The sequence below is a fragment of the Asparagus officinalis genome, chromosome 6 (assembly GCF_001876935.1).
Source record: "Asparagus officinalis chromosome 6, Aspof.V1, whole genome shotgun sequence".
NCBI classification, from domain to species: Eukaryota; Viridiplantae; Streptophyta; class Magnoliopsida; order Asparagales; family Asparagaceae; genus Asparagus; species Asparagus officinalis.
In genome coordinates this window covers 16099327-16110193 of record NC_033799.1, presented here as the reverse complement: position 1 = coordinate 16110193, position 10867 = coordinate 16099327, and the positions used below count along the sequence as shown (strand labels likewise).

The window sequence follows — 10867 nt, the reverse complement described above, 5'->3', positions numbered from 1 at the left end:
TTTTTCTAAGTCTGACGTACACCAAAGAAAACAGGTGTACGTCAGCGTGTATGGCACACAACAAGACCCCACAAAAGAAGGAATGAACGAAAACCCAATGCGAAAAACGATACAATAATAAAAATGACAAAGAAACGTGCAACTGAAAATCCAACAAAATCAACCAAGTAACAAGTCGATCATGCAGCAAGCGATCAGAGTAATCATCCAAGTCACAAGGTTATACAACTAGATGGAATTAATACTTAAAAATCTACAACTCGAGACGTAGTACGTCAAGCAAAATAATCCAAACAAGGAAACCCTCATGTATATACCATATGTCTCAAATTGTAGATAATTAAATATTAACCCCGATCTATGTATGAAAAGAAACACAACTGGCCTATATCTCATAAGAAATTATACCTACCTAAGAAACGAGGTCATGTAACTAGCCATTCTATAACAGGTCACTGGTCACATCTAACACAGAGCCAACGCTCATATCACCAGATAATTGATTGTTCATAAATCTCCTACGTGCATCCAAACCCGCGAAACGGTTCGGTGAGAGAACTACATGCAATCCGATTTTAGCCTGGTCCGAACTCAAGCAAAACTTGGGCGACGAAACGATTTCACTGACCAAGTGCGAAACGGTTCACTTGGCCCAACAAACTAACCCCAATACGAAACGGTTCACTGGTTCTAGTCTGGAAGATACATCAACAGTCTTATCCAATCACATGAACCATGACTTCCCCATCCCAACTCTCTTGTATTTTCTAAGTCATCCATAAACCTCATTGAAACTCAGATTCACCACCTAAACTCAGTCAACACACTCACACATGTCACTAAGTCTTTTCATAACGCACGAGACCACTAAGTCATAACTATCAACGGTTCTCCATCGTAACAAGACATAATAAATCACGTGCAATAATATCATGCCATATCAGGTAATTAAATCTGAGAATTTGAATCATTAAATTATTCTAAAATAATCTTCTAGAATAATAAATTTATTTACTTGAAATGATCCTTTTGCAAAATAGGTTCCTTTAATTTATTTGCCAAAATAATCCTTTTTTTCTAAAATAATTTTTTTTAAGATAAATTCCTTTAAAATTAATATAATTATCTAAAAATGATTATGCTATCGAAATAAATTCTTTTAATTTATCATAATTATTTTAAAAATACTATTCATCATATTATTATTATTTATCTAATATTATTCATCAATAATCCCACGCAGATAATCATATCACAAACTAATATGCAGATAAATCTTAACAAAATATAAAATTCAGCTCTGAGTAAGAGGGATCTTGCCTACAAGACCAAGGGGTCTGATGACGAGGCGACGGGTCTGAAACGGGTAGATCAGCGGATCTGAACGGTGCGGCTGTTGGGGACGGCTACGACGGCAGTGGCGGCGACGAGTGGAGCAGTGGGGGACAACGTCGAGGTAGTGTCTGTGGCTGTCAGAATCTGGTGGTCGGAGGGCGGTGGACGGTCGGAGGTCAACGGTGTGGGGAGGAGGAGATGATCGAAGCTTCGACAGAGCAGAGGAGGAGCTGGAGGGCGGAGAGCTTGGAAAGTGGGCTCACGCGGAGGGAGATCTGAGAGAGGGAGGTGAGCAGTAGTTTGGCGATAGCGTCGGCGAACGGGGAGGAGGCGACGGTGTCGGGTCTGAGGAAGCAGTGATGGGGGTAGATCTCGATCGAGGGGAGGAGCTAGAGGCGCTCAGGGCGACGGGGGCTACTGGTCGGGCGAGCTCGGAGATGGAGGCTAGAGCGGAGCTCGGGGAACTCAGCGGCGGATTCGAGGCGGTGAGGGGCGCTCTGCGACGGCGAGCAGGGACTGAGGAGACGGTCTTGGTGGTGGAGTTGGTGGTGGCGGCGTAGGTGTCAGGGCGAGGCGGGCGGTGATGGGGAGTCGACGTCGGAGGAGGAGCCTCGTTCTTGGGCTGGCGACGGCGAAGCGACGTCGTTGGTGAGGAGTGGATGCGGTGGTCTAGGTGGCGTCAGGTTTCTTGAGGCGCATCGAGGTGAAGGCGGGGAGCATGAAGTGGAGAGAGGAGGAGGGTTGATGTTGTGGGTTTCTTTGCGAGTGGGAGAGAACGAAAGGAGAGATGATGAAGGAAAGAGAGATGATGGTGACGGGTTGAGGGAGGTGTACGTGAGAGAAGAGAGGGAGGGGAACGTGGGAGAACGTGAGAGGAGTAGTTGAGAGAACGCGAGTTTGTGTAAGATAGAGAGAGAAGAGGATTTATTTGTATATTAATTAGGATTTTGGTTAGGTATTTGAAACGAAAATAATTAAAATAAACAAATACGGATATTTAAAAATTAAACTAGTTATAGAATAATAATCTATAAATAAAAACATACATGTTTGGCTAATACAACAGTTGATACAAAATAGTCAAAATACACACATTTTGTACAATTAAATGAGAATAATTAATAATAATAATATATTTACTTGCATTTAAAATCAAATAATTATGGGATAATTATATACATAGTAAAACGTACCAGTTATACTAATACGACAGATAATGTGTAATAGTAGAAATAATATAACAAATTATACTAAAAATACGTAATTAATAATACCATGTATTATATGAAATAATACATAATAATATTAATAATATAACATATTATTTAAAATAATACATAATAGTACCAATAACACAACAAATTAATTCTAGAATTTTTTTTACTGTACTAAATAAATTTATAAATATTTAAATCATTTAAACTTTGACTTTAAATCATAAAAAATTATAAAAATTCAAGAAAAATACAAATACTATTCTAAAATAATAATTAAATATTTAAAAATACTAAAAAATTATTTTAACTAGTATCAAAATTCACGGTCATTACAGAAGGTGTGAAACCCTTTGGTTGCAGATGGACATTTAAGACCAAAGGGATTCAAGAGGCAATGTGGAAAGATATAAAGCTCGTATTGTCACAAAGGGATTTACACGGAAAGAAGGCATCGATTATAAAGAGACATTCTCTCCGGTTTCTTCGAAAGACTCTTTCAGGGTTATAATGACATTGGTAGCGCATTTCGATCTTGAGTTACATCAGATGAATGTAAAGAAATCGTTTCTAAATGATATTGATGAAACGATTTATATGGTGCAACCTGATAACTTTGTGTCAGGAGACTCAAAGAATATGATTTGTAAACTTAAGAAATCCATCTATGTGCTCAAGCAAGCATCTCGACAATGATATTTTAAGTTTCATCAAGTGATCATCTCGTTCGGTTTTGAGATGAATTTGGTTGATGATTGTGTATACCAAAGGTTCTGTGGGAGCAAATATATTTTCCTGGTTTTATATATCGATGACATTTTTCTTACTAGACGATATAGGCTTACTACACGAAACCAAGAGATTTCTAGCTAAGAACTTTGAGATGAAAGATCTTGGTGATGCCTCTTTTGTGTTAGGGATACAAATACACCGGAAAAGCTCTCGGGTGTTCTTAGATTATCACAAAAGAGCTATATCAAAAAAATTCTTAAAAAGATATGGCATGCAGAATTACAAACCAGGTGATATTCCTATGGCTAAGGGAGACAAGTTTAGTTTCAAACAATGACCTAAAAATGCTTATGAGGAAAAGGAAATGCAAAAGATCCCCTATTCATCGACAATAGGGAGTCTGATGTATGCTCAGGTATGTACGTGCTCGGATATTATGTACATTATAGGGATATTAGGCAGATACTTGAGCAATCCAGGTTTAGACCATTGAAAAGCAGCCAAACGGGTCTTGCAGTACTACATAGAACAAAGGATTACAAGCTCACATATCGGAGGTCGGATAAGCTTGAGGTCATTAGGTATACTGACTCCGATTTTACTGGGTGTCAAGATAGTATGAAGTCTACATCAGGCAACATATATCTGCTCGCTGGAGGTGCCATCTCCTGGAAGAGTGTGAAACAATCTCTAGTAGCCTCTTCCACTATGGAAGCAAAGTTTGTAGCATGTTATGAGGCATCCAATCAAGGGATATGGCTGTGAAATTTTGTCACAGGGCTGCGCATAGTGGATGGTGTTGATAGACCACTTAAGTTATATTGTGACAATAAATCAGCAGTTTTATATTCCAATAATAACAGGAGCTCGACGAAGTCGAATGATATAGACATCAAGTTCCTGGTTGTTAAAGAAAGAGTTTAGAGTGGATAGTTATCTATAGAGCACATCGGGACAAACTCCATGATTGCGGATCCGCTTACTAAGGGATTGCGACCCAAAGTGTTTCATGAGCACACTGCTCATATGGGTGTCATGTCATTTGAGGATATTTAGTTTTAGTGGGAGTTTATAATTTTTATGTGTTCTGATATAGACATATTTTTCAGTTATTTTGGATATTTAGTTTTAGTGGGAGTTTATAATTTTTATGTGTTCTGATATAGACATATTTTTCAGTTATTTTAGTTTATGGATATTTTGAGGTTATTTTCTGTTTTATGTGTTCTGATATAGACATATTTTTCAGTTATTTTAGTTTATGGATATTTTGAGGTTATTTTCTGTTGAAATAAAGTTTCAGTTTATTTGCACTCTGATTTTGATATGGTTTGACCTCACTAAAGTTTTAAGGGAGGACCAATTGGAAATAGACATGTTAAGATCACATTGCATGACATTTCTATGCTACACATCCACATCATGATCCATGTCATTCGGTTGTATTGACATACGTGACCATTTATGGGTCTGGTTATGATAGATGTAGCAAAGGCCGTTTTGATCCTATGTTGTTACGATTGATGGACGAGATTGTATAAAGATACATTTCAGTAATAACAGTAAAGTTGAACTCATATGGTTATTTGGTACAATGCATAACAATAAGCTACACATATAGCACAAGTGGGAGATTGTTGGATCCTTAATCCAACATTGGGCTAATATGTGAAATTGTTATCCATTGTAAACTGTTAAATAAATATAAACTCAAATTAAAGTGATCTATACAGATAAAAGTTTTAAAATGTATCAGATAAGGATGTGTGCTTTTAATGTGTAGATAACGGGGTAATTTCTATTTTATGATGGGCTAAAATAGAAGATACCAATTAGATAACTGTTTTAAGTTATCTCTATAAATAGTGATTATGGTCCCAAGATCACAAGTTCAATTCATCCCTGTCTTTTGATGTCCCATCATCAAAGAGAGAATAGAGAGAGATACAGAAACTGAAGGTGACTCTATTGAAGGAACGTACAGATCTGGAAGGCTATACCTACACCGCACAAATCAAAAGATCATTCATGGCTTTGGATTCAGGTATGCTTCCTCGCAATTCAGTATTTTGATTCTCTTTAATTCAACATATATATTGTGTTATTTGTGATAGTTTTCACAATCAGATCAATTTAAGGATCTAACATAATTAACCAAATTAAGCAATGCTACCAGTCATTTGTGGTATCGCAACACGAGCTTGCACAAAAGAAAAGGGAATATTCAAATCACGTTACAATCAAAAGTCGGAACATGAGGAATAACTATCTGGAAGGGGAAAAAAAAGAAAAAAAAAAGGGAGGAGCGTTATTAAAACCAGACTTTGCTAAGGCAAATGGCATGATTAATTGGGATTTTATAATTAATTAAGGTCTTGAGAGCAAGAAGTTTTGGTGAGAGATGGATTAGATGAGTTACCACGTGTTTACACGGTGGGAAGTCAGCTATTATGAAGACAAGGGATGCTTTGTTCCCTTTACTTTTTGTGTTGGCTGGTGACGTGTTCACACGACTGTTAAATACTGCAGCTTCTGAAGATTTATTTACAAGGGTTAGGTCCTGATAATATGGATATAAGGATGTTAAGTTTGCAATATGTAGACGATACTCTTGCTTTTTTGCAAAGGCAGGAGTGATCATTTGCTTGTTCTGAAGCCAGCTATTGTTATGTGGATTTGAGATGATATCTATATATAGATTGAAAATGAATTTATTTAAAAGTTTGGTCTCTCTGTTAGAGGATAATGAGGATTTGCAAAATCAAGTAGCTTTAGTGATGCGTGGGTATTTTCCTATTACATATCTAGGAGTACCTGCACTTAGGCCTGGAAAGTTCTAAAAAAGAAGAGTGGAATCCTGTGACTGATTTTAGTGAACTCAGCGTCGTCTGATATTACGTACTCTTTCCTGGTTACCTTTTCTCAAACTTTCAAAATCGGTAATTGATAAAACTGATGAAATAAGAAGGAGATCTCTGTGGAGTGGTTCTGATGAACAAAGAGGGTGGGAAATGGAAAAGATACTTACTTTCGTTCTATTTCCCCCTCTTTATTAGTTTGCTTTGTCTGATAAACCATAGGCTACCGTGTGTTCTATGGGAAGCTTTGTGCGCGATAGATGGCAATGGAAAATTGCTTGCATTAGACGGCTACAGGGGCCTCCTGTTATTCAATTCTTTGAATTATTAGCTTTGATTAAGCCGGCAGCAACCTGAAGTACATCATGAAGTTAACGAAGTTTCCGATATCTTGTTTTGGTTGTGTAGTGACTTGTTTGCTGTTTTTCGACTAGTTAAAAACCTGGCTTGATTTGTTATGTCCTTTTGGTTTTTGAGGAAGATTTAAAGGACGGATCATTGACAAATACGTAATATGAAGTTATTCCTTTGGAGCTGGGGGGATAACTTCTTGTATGTATACAACCAATCTTGGGCAATGTAGGCATGGCTGTGGGGCTTTTTGAAACCCCTCATACTTTTTCTTATTAAAGAAAAAAAACTATCTGGAAATATTCAAATTACGTTACAAGCAACATTGCAAGCAAAACTCCTATCAGACTAAAGAAAAGATGTTTTACCTAAAAAGGTTAATATATGCATATCTACATACACGAAAAGTATAGGTCTTCAGTAATACCTTTAACTTAAAAATATATGTTTACATACACAACGAGTACAAGCCTTCTCATACACAGCAAGTGCAAGCCTTCAATTAAAAAGACATATCGACATACACAACAAGTAGTACGTAGTAGTAGCTAAAAACATGCACACTTACATATACAAAGTTGCATAGACACCACTAGAAATAAGGTAGAACACGACTGGCACTACGTTATATAGGGACACGGCTGGAACAAAACCCTGGACCTGCCTTCAGTTTGTTGTTGTCTTTCACGGTGCCAACAGCCTTCTGAATCCTGCTTTCTGCTCCATCGTCAGCATTGTTGGATATCTGATGTTGAACTTGATTATCAGATTCCCTCTCGTTGATGGGTCCTTAGCTATCGGCATGCCTTTGTTTGATATGACCTCCTCGTATCCTGGAAGAATTATGGAGTTCATGGGTATAGTGAGGCTGTGACCGTCGAGCTTTGTTAAATGGACAGTGTAACCCGTTAAGGCTTCAAGCAGTGAAATGTTTTGAGTCGTGATAAGATCATTCCCTTCTCTGGTGAATACATTGTGTGGCTTCTCATCAATAGTAAAGACTATATCTGCAGGAATAACGTTTGGCGATTCATTCCCCTTTTCCTCGAATGTAATCTTTGTTCCTTTCTTCCAGCCGGGCTTTATATCGATAGTCAAGATTTCCTCCACCGGCATCGTTCTCCTGATGAGCTCATTGTTAAATAAAGAACGAAAATGAAAGGAAACTACAAAAGGAAGAATACACAGCAACAATTATGTGTTGTTAGAAAGCATGTCGATAGGCAACATAATGCATGTCATGAGTTCACGATCGAGTTTGTCGTGCAGTCAGCGAAGAATCGGTGAAGTTGTCTCCTGTCTTCTTCCTACAATATTAAGGATACCCGACGAGAAATTATGAGAGTTAGAAATCATAGGCTACAAGAAACAATCGCAAGTGAGCCGTCAATTTTTGTGTCACGATATCATTTTTCTGACTCCTAGACTGCAGAGATGCACCCGCTCCCAGACAGATTTTAGACAAGTGATTCACCAGACATACGCTGTAAGCCTGTAAGTACCCAAACAATTAACTATACACCAGCGAAGAGCTATGGAATTTCTACAGCATATATAACAACGCAACTCTTAGACGCTAAAGCAAGCAAAACAATTCAACAAACTAAACAAGAAAATATTTGCAGATTTTAACAGCGCTACAGCATTTCACTGTCTACGAGCTGCAGTTAACTGTAAATTTCCAAATAGTTCATCTACCTGTTTCTCTTGTCAGGAATATGACAACAGAATCAATTTAATTTTAGGAGTGGTTAACTTTTTCCAGTCTTAGATCTTGGTCCAGCAAGGGTATGCCATAAAAGCATCACAGCAAGAAGGACACTGTAGCATATTTCGATGTATTAAACTACAAAAAGCAGAAAGTATACATCCTTCTCATGAAGTTTTATTAAACCTTTGTCCTATCAACTCGCTTAACCTCTCAAAGCACTCCATCTTAATGTCCGTCACTCCTTGTGCCCCCTAGATTTCTTCCGATGTACCTTGGAGCATAGTGTTACAGTTTGCAATATTCCAATTTTAAAATTGACTCATCTCTTAGAATATTCGATTTTATCTGTTATGTGGATTTTCCCCCCTCTAGTTTTACAAATTTTTAGATTCTGTTAGGATCAAATGTGTTTCGAATTTCAAATTATATATTAATAAGTGTGTTTGGTTTGGCTGGTGCTGTAAAAAAAAGGAAAATTGCTTCTAGGCCCTAAATTTGAACTTTCAATGTGTCCCAACGCCTCCTATTTTTTTTTAATGTGCTTTAGCCTCTTTTTTTTGAAAAAAAATATACCCAAGGCCCCTCCATCATGATTCCAGCGCATGCCAGCAGTTGATTAGACATGCCAGCTTATGATTAGACATGTCAGCTGGCTTAAATCCTAAATTTACCCTCCTCTTTCTCATGCCAGTGGATGTTAACTCTTGTAGCTAACATGTTAACTCTTGCAGCTAACATGTTAACTCTTACTAATGTGCCCACACGAAGTTCCTCATGACGGCGCCGGCGGCGGAGCTGGGGAGGGGGCAGAGGGGGACCGGAGGAGGAGGAGGAAGGTGTAGGGGGAGGTGCAGCGGGGGAGGGAGGCGGGGGAGTGGGGGAAGGGGCAAAGAGGGACCGACAAAGGAGGAGGAGGGAGGTGAAGGGAGGGCAAAATTGGGTTTTTGGACATGGAGAGGCCTGTACGTAATTTTTTTAAAAAGGAGAGGCTGCAGTACATTAGGGAAAATAAGGAGGACTTGGGCACAATAAAAGTTGGGTTTTGAGGCCTTGAAGCAATTTTCCCAAAAAATAATCATAGTTATACCCCCACATCGTAGAAAATTAAGCATGTGATTTGATAGTCTATTGGACATAGAGGTGCCAGGTGTAAAAGCTGAAAAGTTTTAGGTATCGTGTTTGAGAAAGACACTTTATTCGCCCAATCAATCTGGCCATCGACTCCCTTTCTTTAATTCATTCGAAAACAAAAGACAGTTCCATCTCTTTTTGTCTGCTCCGCGCGAATCCAGCAAACAGCCAAGAGCATCCCCCAGTGCTTGGTGACATCAAAAGTGACGTCACCATCCCTTTTGGAAAGTAAAATGCCCCCGCAGATGCCTGCTGCACCTTCTCCTTCCTCTGGTTTTTGGGCCCCACAGCTCGAGGAAAGCCTTCTTCTTCTTCCGATGACCTTTGATTGACCATCTTCCGTCGCACCGGCGGTCGCAAACTGACCGACGACCCTTCACTGGGCCGGGTAGAGATCTTCTATATATATTTGGTTGTAGAGTTTCAATAATTCACCAATCACTCCATCAATAATAGTACTCATTGTATAATTTTTTTTTATAATTACGAGGTTGAATGAGTCAATGATATTAATCTATATAATAATTATAGAAAATTGTGGAGAATAGTTGCCCTCTTCACTTTAGGGCATTATGTTCGGATTCGGATCCTCTCCACTACAAAAAAAATAGTAGAGGGACCACTACATAATCACAGCCATTGATTATCTAGTTGATGGTTATGATTTTTTTTAGTACAAATTAGGAATGAGTGCAATACACGGGGGTATGGTAAGTGTTAGATTTAGATTGTATCATAACTGCCTACTAAATATTCAACGCTTGAGATTAAAAGTAGTGGTCTCTCCACTACTTTTTTGTAGTGGAGAGGATCCAAATCCATTATGTTCAGTGACTACTAAAGTANTTCAGAAAGTGGATGGAAAGTAAAGAAAGAGGAGAGAGAATATATATATTTTTAGAGCTTTCGTATATTATCTTAGTTTTACTTGCCCACTATTAATTTTCATCATGATAACATAATAGAATAATCAGAAAGTAAGTGCCACCTTAGTTTTCTCTCCTTTTACTTTCTATCATCCAAATAAGACTTCTCAAAATTAAATCTCCAAAAAGCTGATTGCATCAAAATTTCTCTAATGATTCTTTTTTTTAGAGAAAGGATGGATTACTGTTAATCATAACAGTAATCCAACCAGCTAAATTAAATCTAACGATTCTTAATCCTTAACTATCTTATGAAAGTAACTAGTCCCCGGCCCGTCAGTTGCTAAGCTTAGAAATTCACAGCTAATTCAAAATCCTGATTGCTGCATCCCGACGTCTCTGAGAGTACTCTGACACTCAAAATTCCAAAGTTGTACGATAAGAATCGAGAATCGAGAATTGTAGTATTTTCCAAAAATAAAAGCCGCAAACTAACTTACCCACTAATATGCAAAATGTCCCTTGAAATCTTCATCTTCTTGGTGGTCCCCTTATACAGCTCCTCCAAACTACACGGCAGCCTGTTCTCGATCGTCGCCGCCTTCTGCGGCCGTGGACTGGCATCGAAAAACTGCGAGAAAACGTCATCAGCCAACCTACTCGGCTTGC

General features: G+C 38.3%; 1 pseudogene; it reads right to left on the bottom strand.

Annotated features, from left to right (window-relative positions):
• The window catches only part of LOC109844616, a 4493-nt pseudogene continuing 524 nt past the window's right edge, over nt 6899-10867 (bottom strand).